Here is a 10,317-nt window from a genome sequence, read left to right as displayed (position 1 = left end):
TGAGTTTGTTGTGGCGCCTGTGATTCTTGTGGTGGTGGTGGATTTTGAACATTGGTGCTCCGGTAGGAAAGGTACGGATGATTCCGGTACCCGGGATTGTAGGTGTTGGAGTATGGGTTATTCTGCCTATAAGCTTGAAAGGCATTGACTTGCTCCACGGAACTCTTGCAATCTTGCTTCCAATGACCTACAATTCCACAATTTTCACAGAAAGCCTCATTAGTATTATTATTAATTGCAGAAACATTAGCTACATTAGCAATACTAAGATTATCTAATTTCTTGCATATAGAGGTTAATTGAGCTTGCAAAAAGGATACAGAGTCAACACTATGCTTCCCCTTGTTAGCAAAGCCTCTAGGATTCCCATATTGGGAATTACGTATCGCCATATCTTCAATAACTTGACCTGCATCATCAACATTAAGGTTCATAAACCTCCCACTTGCTGCAAAATCCAATATTATTCTAGATGAATTTCCAATCCCATTATAAAAGGCTTGGATCAACTGCCATTGTGCCAGATTATGGTGGGGACATTCTCTTTGTCGATCTTTGAACCTTTCCCAAGCCTCATATAAAGTTTCATCGGCCTCTTGGGCAAAGTTATGAATAGCACTCCGTAGTACAGCTGATCTCTCTGCAGGATAATATTTGTTATAAAAATTCTAAACAAGAGTTTCCCAGTCAGTTATACCAAGTGCAGTTCTATTTAATCCATTAAACCATAATTTGGCTTTTCTAGTTAAAGAAAAAGGAAAGAGAATCTCCCTGATTTGGTCTTGTGTGACCCTAGCTTGCCTGATGGTATTACAGTACTGACAGTAGTCTGCAATATGAAGATTTGGGTCTTCACCCTTTGCTCCACTAAGTTGCTTCCTTTCTATCATCGTTATAAATTGGGGTTTGATCTCAAACTGTACCCCATCAAGAGCTGGAGTGGGAGTAAGGTGTGGAAAATCAATAAGCTTTGGTTGTGAATAATCACTAAGCTTCTTAGGTACCGCCATCTCTGATTCTTGATCTGAAGATACCTCTGAATCGCTAGAATCAGTTGGAGGGTCTCAATGATTATTATTATCACCAGAACCCGCCATAATTTGCTTGTAGAAATTCTTCTTTCTATGGAAGGATCGTTCGATCTCAGGATCGAATGGGATGTAACCTGATCTGGAACACCTGGGCATAAACAAAGAACTAAAAGCAAATATGAGACTTGCCTCAAAGAACTAACGTTCTCTGAGACAAAAGGAAATAACCTAGACTACAAAAACAATCAGAAATAAAAATAAAACCGTTTCCCCAGCAACGGCGCCAAATTTTGACAGGCTAAAGTCGTATCACCTAATCAAAAGTAATTCCAAAATCCTCTAACTAATGCAGATAGGGAAGTAGGGTCGAATCCACAGGGACACTGGTCTTTCTATTCCTAATTAATTCAAGCAATCTAAATTATAAAGTAACCAATATATTATAATCAAAGGAAACTAAACTAAGAGTAAAGAGAAAACAATTAATAAAAGGCCTAGAGCATAGGTTCACCAATAAATAACATTCCAGGGTAAAACATAATAACTAATCATCAATGCATAAATTAATCAGATCATAAAAGGCTTTCGCTACGTATTACAATCACACAATTAATTTACCGGCATTAAATCTCATCTCTCGAATCTCGACTTAACCATTTATAAATTAACCTGCCTATTGAAACTAGACCTAAACATCAATTCTCATCTCTCGAATCTCGAATCAATATTATCAAACTCATGCATAAAAGATCGGGCCTAATCTAGTCACAGAGCATTAAATCAATCAATAGGAAATTAATCCAGCATTGATAATCAACAACAATAAATTACCCCTTCATATTATTTATGGATCCCCATAAACCCTAGAAATAAAACTACTCACACATGATTAAATCTAAACTAATCAAAGCAATAAAATAAGACATGATGAAAGAATTAAAATAAATAACTGAGATTAAAGTAGAAGAAATTGTTACCAAAGTAATATGGAATTAAGAGTAGAGTTAAGAACAAAGTTGAGAGAATTTAAGAGAAAGAAAATATTCTAAGTAGAGAGAGAAAGTCTAAAAGAGAAGGGTGATAAGAATTTTGTACTAAAATCGTACTTAAACATCTCTAAAAACAATCCTAATTAAAAACTAAGAACTCGGCAATCAGGTGCCTCCAAAAACACGCGCCCAATCGGGCGAAGGGCCGCCCGATCGGGCCCGCCTTTTTCTTCAAACTCCTCCTGGGCAGCCGCGCCCGATCGAGCTAACGCTCACCCGATCGGGCGCAAGCTTGCCCGATCGGGCCCGGTCTCTTCCTCGAGGCTTGGACTTCGATTGGGCTTGATTCTTCGACCCAATCTAGATTTCCTCTTTGGGTCTTGAATACTCGGTCCAAATGCCCTGGTATCACACACCGAGCCCTTAATCACCGGCTCTAACCGGTCCTGGGCTTCAAAGATGGTCGTGTCCTCCTAATGTTCGTAGTTGCTCCATGAAAAACCCGGAAAACGCTCCAAATGTGCAATTTCCTACAAAACTCAAGCAAAACTACAAAAGCACTAAAAAACACCAATTAGTAATAAAAGTGGCTCTAAAGAGCCAAAAACACTACTAATTATGACAAAGGGACGGGGGTAAAACACTATATAAGTCAGACATATCAGCGATGCCCCGGGTCATTATAAATTTTATTACTTTAATCGAACTATATATATTTTGGCTTGTTTGTCATTGAGAGTTTAAGTGATGATTTTTTTTTTATTTATTTATTTAATATTATAGCTTAAGTAGTTTGTTGCTTGTATAAGTTGGTTTGATTATAATAATTTTTTTTTACATTAAAATCATAAAAATATTATAAATCAAATCTTTATAAATTTGATGTCAAAATATATACTACTCCATAATGCACAAAAATCTTTTACTCTATGATTACAATTTTATGAGTTAATGCACAAAATAAATATGGAGTAATGTTTAATTTCTTACTAACTTTATTATTATATAATTATTAAGGAGTTATAGTCCAAGGTAAATTGTCATGCATATGAAGAGTTTATCAATTAAACTTAACATTAATATATGAAAGTTAATGCATAGAGTTTTTCAATAATTAATGTTATGGTATGATTTGGCGACGACACATCATATGCCAAATGGCAAAATTGTTGACACATGGCAAAACATCATGTCTTGCCATGAGTTTTAATATATATATTGATATTGATTTGCGATGTATCGGGGCATTGCCTGGGCCAATTTATCTATTTATAACTAAGGAAATAACCGCTGACATCATCATTTACAAGTGTCAACTTCTCATACAAAATTTTCCCTCCAAAATTTTGGTAACTGTAGACATCTACTTTTGGCCTCCTGTCCCGACAGGGAGTGCAATGACGATAAATAAAGCCATCTTCGTGTTGGATCAAAGTGAAGAATACTTATGGATAACTTGTTAAGCCACAAAACACAAAAGACTAGCCCAAATTAAAGAAAAGCCAAAACAAAGGTCCAATTAACTAAACCTGATCATAATTAGGCTTAAGCCCGTGCTTAAACCCTAATAATGACGGATTTAGGAGCGCCTAGGTTAAAACTTAGTGTTGCCGCAGAAAAAGCCGCGCGCATCTCACGAAGTCACGTTGGGCTGTCGCGCGCAACTAATTCAGTTGCGCGCAACGCCTAGTGCAACTTTCAGAGTTGCGCTGTGGAAGATTTGTAATTATTCGGCAATTATACGGAAAATATAAAATCGAATCTTACTGTAAAACCGCGAGCAAGACAAAAAGTCGCGCTGCACATAGCAGCGCAACTTTATGACTTGCGCTGGGATGCCGCGCGCAACTTCATCTGTTGCGCGCGACACCTGCTGCGGTAGAAAGCTCGAAACCCTAAACCTAATCCTTCTCTATAGATACGAGCTTAAACCGAGGCTTCAACAGACAAAAATTAACCTAAAAACTCTGGCGAAATAACTTGTGAACTTATGCAACCTAGCCCTCTTGTCCTAAACACTCACCCTTTCGATACTTTGTTACTACGGTGGAGGTTCTCCAACAAGAAGGTGTCCATAAGTGTTCTAAACGGAGATCTAGCAAAGAGAAGTGGTAAATTCCTGAGCACTTAGTTAAATCACCTTTATTTTCTTATTTAAAAGGACTTTAATTAGCTAATTAGTGTTGTTTGATCACTTTTAAAATAATTAATTAATCAATTCCACATAGTATCTTGCGTTAAATAAAGACTAGAATTGAATTAAATAATTGTTGGTTGATCACCTAAGCCAAGGCGAATCTTGTTTATTGTTCTTCCACGAATTTTTTTAAATAAGAATAACGACTTTGCAATGTAATTCGCACTACAAGAAAATACGCAATTAGCGACGGCCAAAGTAGTCGCAAATTCGTCGCAAAAATGGATTTGCGACGGATTTGCGACTACTTTGGTTAGTCGCTAAAGGCCTCGTCGCAAATCCATTTTTGCGACTATTTTTGAGCAAGTTGCAATTTTAGCAATGGAATAGCAACACCCTTGCGACTACCAATTAGCGACTAATTTTCATATTTTAGCAACTGAATCATTGTCCGTCACAAAATATTAGCGACTAATTTGCAACTATCATTTAATGACTAACTTCCAGATTTTAGCAACTGATTCATTGTCCATCGCAAAATTTTAGCGAAAGATTAGCAACGGAATTGACCAATTTTTTAATACTACAGAGATTGTTATTTTGAGACGGATTAGCGACTACGGAGACCAAATTTTTTTTTTTTTTTTGTGATTGACAAGTAACTTTGAGACCAATTTTTGCTACTAACAAATCAGTTGCTAATACAAATTTTAGTTGCTAAATTTTTAGATCTGCCTATTACAAATCACAAAGGCAGCAATTCAAAACCGATGAAAGGCACCAGTTCTTACATGAACAATTGCCTAAAATGCCCACAAAAAAATGGATTGTTTTCACCCTCAAAATGGATACAGAAATACACATATATATATAAACTTGAACATTTTTCAATAATAATTATTGTAATATTACAATTTTATCAAAAAAGAAAGTATTTTAATTGTACAAAGTTAGGATTAGCATTAATAAGAACATTTAAAGGCAGCAATAGCAGCATCAACATTCACATCAGTGACTTCAACGCTAACAGCAGCGATTGAGGCATGAGCAGCAGGTCTGCTAGAAGAAAAACACATAAGTACCTTGATTATAATTTGTCAAGAATATACGCAAGAACCGGTTTAAAAATCCACAAGACAAGTATGAATAACAGAATATTGCAAATGAATTATAATAGAGCTATCTAAACAGTTAAAAGAAATAGGAAAAAGAGATGCTTAAACTTATCAAGATCCCCATAAAAGCTTGGGGAGATTGATAGTAATACAAGGACGAATAATGATCTATCATACAAAGGATCCCAATCCTTCTCATCATAACTAGATTAACCAGAATATTCAGACAGATAGAAATAGGAGACTAAGGTAAATTAACAAGTAAGGTAAAGTTATGGCATGACTGCATGAGCATCCATTCTACATCAGCAAATGGCATAGTTCCCACTGTTTAACATTTTCATTCAACTTTCTTTTCTACAGCTTCATAAACAATCTTCAAAACTAGAATGTGGCAACACTTCAATGATAAAACAAAAAATCATGAAGCTACACTCATTAAGGGGTGATAACACCATAAAAAGAACCAAAGAGCACATAATAGTTTGACAAATTACATCTTCAGTTGTTTCTTAGGGTGTTATCCAGCCCAAGTAGAATGCATATTACATCTTCCTTTGGTTGTTTCTTAGTAACATTAGAATAGTAATAATGAAATTGTAATTACAAACACAAATATCTCAGCAACACTAATAATGCAATGGTGATTGCAAATACACATAAGTACCCCAAAATTTCACCAACAATTTCAATTTTCTATCACTTCAATTTAATTTCTATAAATTCCTATAAATCATGAAACCCCACCAAAATATATAACAAAAAATCAAGCAAAATCATGTAGAAATATCATAAATATACGAATAAGTAAAAAAAAAAGGCAAATCTTGACATTGAATCTCCAAAGCAATTCAATAAATGGGCAAAATTCATCAATAAGCCCAAATAAAAATAAAAAATTGATCCAAAATAGCAATAAAACAAGCGCTATAGAGGAATCGGTTATAAGGAATTGATTTTAATGAGAATTGGAATAAATGAAAATAATTAAAATATAAAGGACCATACAAATAGAGGAATCGGCACCGGTGTTCAAGGAATCTGGCGACGTGGGTGACGGCGACGATGGCGAAGGAAGAGTGAGCAGATGAGAGAGAAAGAGAAATGGGGGGTTTTCAGTTGTTGCTCGAATTTGTTGGGTTTTGGGGCGAATTTGTTGGAATTTGGGGTCGAAATTTGCTGGGGTTTTGGGGTTTGAACGGGAACAAGCTAAGGGGTTCAAAATTCCTAGGGGTTTGGGTGCAATTTTTTGCTCGGCAATGGGGATTCTTCCTTGGATTTGCTCGAATTTAGGGGGTTTGGCTCGAATTTGCTGGGGATTTTGGTTTTTAGTTGATTTTTTTTGGGTTCTGGGGTCGAATTTGTTGGGGTTTGAATAGTTGAATTTTACTGGATTTTTGAGGTTTGAACGGCAGCAAGCTAGAGCAGTACGTAAATCAATTATTTGTCTACACTGTAAGCACTAAGTAGTCCGTGTTTAGGTTTCAATAAGAAAAACCTTCGTTTTGAATTAAATGGGCAGATGCATTCTCTCGGTGAAAGTGATCTTACCCTAACACATGTGAACAAGTAAATCGCGGGATATGACACCATAACTTCGTCGTATTTAAGAAAAAATTATCAAATTACCTATTAAAAACACCAATTGCATCAATTGGAATGTAGAACGAGCTAAAATAACAGCTATAAATTTTTTGGAAAGGATGAACATCAAACTAGTACTGAATGAATGAATATTACGGTCTCTTTAGTTGCGATTCTTATTGTTGCGACTGGATATTAGGGTAGTCGCAAATATTAGTCATAAATTAGCGACCGCATTGCAACTACTAAAAAATATGTTACAATATTTGCAACTACTCGTTTTTGTAGTCGCAAAAATATTTTTTGCGACTAATTATTATGGTAGTCACAAAAATAAGTTGCTAATTAGCGACCGCATAGCAACTAATGCAAAATCAGTTGCAAAATTTGCGACTGCTCGTCTTTTTCAGTCGCAAAAATAATTTTTGCAACTGATTATTATAGTAGTCGCAAAAATCAGTCGCTAATTCCCCTTTTTCTTGTAGTAATTCCTAGGTGAATTAATGCTTGTAAATAAAATCAACTAACATAGTTTTAGGTATCACGTTGCATATATTGTTTGGTGATGAAATTATGAAAAAGGAAGAGCTAGTAGAGGCCGTACTAGGGCTAGGATGACGATTCCCCTATAAAAGGAACGTTATCTTAGTACCCTCGCTCCCTAACTCATTTCTGGTTTATAGACCAATTTGGGCATGGGTAAACTTATGATTTGTGCTAATTATTCCATGAACTCCACATGGAAGAAAGACATGAATGAGGTTTATGAGATTTTCCTAAAACTCATTGGCGACTCTTACTTGTTTTTTATAAAAAAGTGTGATGATAGAATCTTCTAATTCAAGGTCCCCCAAACAGTCAGGAATTCAAATCCTACTACACCTTAACAAGTGTAAAGTCCTAGGCTTTTAAGTGGCCAAGTGCATTTAAGGAGAGTACCCCTTACGATGGGATCACCCTCCTTACAGTAACATTATCTTTCTTTTTTTTCAAAATAAAAAAAAAAGTTTGGAATTAGTAAATTAATTGCACATTTCCTAAAACATCAATCAATCAATACTATATACTAAAAGACACACCAGCAATGACACGTGTCATTCACTGGTGTGTCTTTAATTATTAATTATTAATTATTTTTTATATAAAAAATCTATTAATTAAGGAAACAAATCAATTTCAAAGATAATATTTTTGTTGTACATATTCCATTTTTTTTTTGAACGGTACATATTCCATATTAATGTAGTATATTTAAAATAAAAAGATTTCACAAATAATTTTTCTAAAACAGAAAATTGGACAACTATAAACCAAAAATTATATTCTTAAAAATATTTTGTGATCTGTTTTACAACAAAAAAAATATTGCTCGGATTTTTTGCCTACTTTATTTTTAATTGTGTATTAGAAGCTACAATTAAAATTTAACATATCACATACTTTTATTGTTCCTCGACTAATTTATGATTATAATATTTATCTATTAATAATCTATAACAATCACCGTGCATGGCACGGGATCTAACCTAGTTTTATGCTAAAATTGACTAACTACCAAATTTTTTGATGGATTAAAATTAAAAGTTAGTGGCTGGAATATTTCATTTTTCTTGAAACATTTTATCTCCTCCTACTTTTAACATTAGTGTTGTTTTTGGTGTTTCCATTCCTTATTAGTTCTTAAAAAAAATTTAATGAAAGACAAACCAACAAATTAATGCTAACATCTTATGAATAAGTTTTAAATTTTATTTAAATTACGGAGCATATAGTATAATATGTGATTATAATACTCTATATTTAACATCATATTTTTCGTTACAGCTCAATTTCATCTAATAAGAAGGCGATGTTATGATAATATTTAAATATGGATGACTATTATCCCATGTACTATCTAGAATACTCTAGAGTTAGGTATTTGGTCTTATCCGTTGATGGAACCCTAGGTAGTGTACATGTATATATATCCCGTACTAGATGGAATATAAAATATAACGTAACAATCTTCCCTCATCTCTCTATATTTTGTCTTCCATATTTAACACGTTATCAGCACCATTGCTTTAATTATCGGAAATCGGAGAAAATATTAATCAAATAATATATATAGAACTTCGTACACATTAGTTTTTTGTTTCCTCCCGTTGAGAACATGGATATTACTCAAGTTCAATTTGCTATGAATGGTGAAAATTTATGTCTTGCTGACAGTGCAACTACTTATACAATACTTAAAAATAAAAAATATTTCTCTCATTTGATGATGAAAAGGACTAATGTGAGTACCATATCGGGTAGTACAAATATCATTGAGGGCTCCGGAAGAGCCACTATAAAATTGCCTTGGGGAACTGAAATTAAAATAAATGATGCTTTATACTCCCCATTGTCTCAAAGAAATTTATTAAGTTTTAAGGATATTCGCAACAATGGTTATCATATTGAGACAATCAATGAAGAAAATAACGAATTCCTTCAAATCACAAATATAACTCAATGCTCAAAACATGTTTTGGAGAAACTACCTACATTCTCCCGTGGTTTGTACTACACAAAAATCAATGCTATTGAAGTTATGCTAGAGTAAACCAGAAGTTTACTAATAATTTTGTTGTTTGGCATGACCGGTTAGGCCATCCCGGTTCAATAATGATGCGAAAAATAATTACGAATTCATGTGGACATTCTTTGAAGAGCCAACAGATTCTTCATAATAATTTTTCATGTGCTGCTTGCTCAGAAGGCAAGTTGATTATTCGCCCATCACCAGCTAAAATTAATTTTGAATCAATTAGTTTTTTGGAACGTATATAAGGAGATATTTGTGGGCCCATACATCCCCCATGTGGACCATTTAGATATTTTATGGTTTTAATTGATTCATCAACTAGATGGTCACATGTGTCTTTGTTATCAACTCGTAACCTGGCGTTTGCGAGATTACTTGCCCAATTGATTAAGTTACGGGCACATTTTCCAGATACTTCCATTAAGACTATTCCACTTGTTAATGCTAGTGAATTTACATCTCAAGCTTTCAATGATTATTGCATGTCCATTGAGATAGATGTTGAACATCCTGTAGCTCATGTTCATACACAAAACGGTCTTGCAGAGTCATTAATTAAACGTATTCACTTAATTGCTAGACCATTGCTTATGAAATCCAATCTCCTAATTTCTGCTTGGGGACATGCTATATTACATGCAGCAGCACTAATTCGCATTAGGCCAACAAGTTATCACAAGTTCTCCCCATTACAATTGGTTTATGGTCAGGAACCAAATATTTCCCATCTAAGAATTTTTGGATGTGCGGTTTATGTTCCAATAGCTCCACCACACCGCTCTAAGATGGGTCCTCAAAGGAGGTTGGGGATATATATTTGGTTTGAATCCCCGTCAATAATTAAATATCTTGAGCCTACAACAGGGGATTTATTTACGGCTCGTTTTGC

The 10,317-nt window shown here is 34.5% G+C and overlaps 1 non-coding gene across 1 annotated transcript; it reads left to right on the top strand.

The window, feature by feature from the left end:
- The first annotated feature begins 522 nt into the window (after positions 1 to 522).
- Positions 523 to 629, top strand: LOC145561170 (small nucleolar RNA R71). Its single transcript, XR_014093735.1, has one exon. It is a non-coding gene; the product is annotated as a small nucleolar RNA R71 (small nucleolar RNA).
- Positions 630 to 10,317: the final 9,688 nt, after the last annotated feature.

This window comes from Chenopodium album, chromosome 9, assembly GCF_948465745.1.
Source record: "Chenopodium album chromosome 9, dcCheAlbu1.1, whole genome shotgun sequence".
Taxonomy (NCBI): Eukaryota; Viridiplantae; Streptophyta; class Magnoliopsida; order Caryophyllales; family Amaranthaceae; genus Chenopodium; species Chenopodium album.
Note: the sequence above shows the minus strand (reverse complement) of the source record. Positions and strands in the feature narration are given on the sequence as shown.